This window comes from Poecilia formosa, unplaced genomic scaffold, assembly GCF_000485575.1.
Source record: "Poecilia formosa unplaced genomic scaffold, Poecilia_formosa-5.1.2 Scaffold160, whole genome shotgun sequence".
Classification (NCBI taxonomy): domain Eukaryota; kingdom Metazoa; phylum Chordata; class Actinopteri; order Cyprinodontiformes; family Poeciliidae; genus Poecilia; species Poecilia formosa.
The window spans coordinates 81,506-83,423 of NW_006800099.1; the positions used below are offsets into that span (position 1 = coordinate 81,506).

Below are 1,918 nucleotides of genomic sequence, written 5' to 3' on the forward strand. Positions count from 1 at the left end.
TCCGCCCCTGAACACATGCAAACAAGAAAACTACAGTACACAAGCCATGCGAGTCCGTGTGGTGGCACTAATGCAGGCTCACACTGCTGTCCTGCCTTCCACTACAGGCTCTTCACCCCGAGCCACAGTGCAACTCAAGTGACCTCAATAAAAGCCATGTTTATAAAGTTGAGCGAGAGCATTCACCTCAAGAGTTTAACGGTCTACATTTACAAAGAACCAATCTAGTGAGTCTTCTCAACAGTGAGCAAGTTAAATTTGTACTAAAAAAAACAAAAAACAAAAAAGAAAACACCTATAAATGGTTTGAATGACTTGCATTGTATGTTTTTTTTAGTTGGTCACTATATCTATAATAAGAATGTGACATGTCTACTCTCACCTCCATCCACTCCTTATCTCTGCCATTTCTGTTCAGTGGTTTTTAATCTGCATTTTGTACTCTCTCTCTAGCTATGTAAAAATATCCAAAAATGTGAAGGGAAAACATGAGGACACATTTTGAGAATAAAGTTTAAAACCAATACCCAGGAACAGTCGGCTGCTGTGACTCTTTCTGCAGTTTCAGTGCTTAGTAACATTATTCACAGTCATTGAGCATTTCCAGATTTTGTCACATCGCAACCAAAAAATAAATAAAAAATAAAAATTTGAGTTTTATTCCAACACAAAATGGTGCAAAGCATTAAAGCAGAGCTAAGAATTGTCTGGTATTTAGCTCTTTCCGACTTTAGAATAGATTTCACTTTAGTGATACAATGACTATTACAACACAGTAATGGTAATTTATATGGGGAAGATCACATATTACTATAAAACAAACAAAAAAAAAATAACAAAGCTTTTTGAATCTGAACTTCTCAAAGCTTACAGCATACGCCCAGAAAACCACAAAATAAAACAATGCCCAGGTGACATATACAACAAAATACGGAAAAAAATAATAAAATATTACAAATGTGTTTGAGGACTGAACATTTGTTTTTATACGTTTACAGATTGTGCAATTACAGAGAATGAGGAAGTGAATTTTCTGCACATTACCTGATTTGTGAANAAAAAAATGAAGTCAGGTTGAGAGAATGACTACACAGTTAGAGAATATTTCATATTTACATCAACACTGCTATCAGAGAGAAAGACCTAAAAAAAAAAAAAAAAAAACAACCTAAAGATAAATGTAACACAGCTGAAGTTTTAATGGTTAAGCCCTGCCATCTATTCCCAAATTCAGTGTTGATATTTGCTTTAGGAGATAATAAATTAATGAATTCTTACGATAGGAAGTTATTATATTTCTACAAGAACCTCAGTCTGAAGCATCAAAATGTGAGAAATTAATGGGGAAGCTTGTTTTTTTTATTCCAGCATGAAGAGATTTTTGTCCTGATTCACTCCAAAAAGGCAACATTCTGGCTTTTGAAACAGGATTTACAGGTGAATCTCCAAGAAATATCTCATTAAAAAGTATTTTTTCAATTCAATTCAAGAAGTGAAGCTCATCATTAGGCATAGAGTTATGCATTTCAATTTTGATGTCTATGTTCATATACTCCTCAGTCCATGAACATACTTTAAAAATCCTATCAGGTGCATTGATTTTTATTTTTTATTTTTAATGAAAATACCATATATGTGTGTTTTGAGTTTCACTTTTTGAATGAAATTCCCGAATGATATTCCAAGTCTAGTTTCTTGGGGATACGCCTGTAGATCTGAAATGGCAAAAACATGGGAACAAAGAGCTGAAAACACCTTTATCCTCGCTTCATTTCTGCTTGGCGGATAATTAAATTAGGCATAATCAGATCACAACAACACATGACAATGAGCTTCGTTACACAATAATAATAATTAGAATAATAAACCTAAGATTTGATAATTTGAGAAGTTTCCATTTTAGATTTAATTACAGTCT

At 33.3% G+C, this 1,918-nt stretch overlaps 1 protein-coding gene across 1 annotated transcript in view; it reads right to left on the bottom strand.

The window, feature by feature from the left end:
* LOC103146518 (synaptosomal-associated protein 23-like) overlaps positions 1-1,918 on the bottom strand; it is an 18,730-nt gene that overhangs the window by 1,940 nt on the left and 14,872 nt on the right. The window lies entirely within an intron of this gene.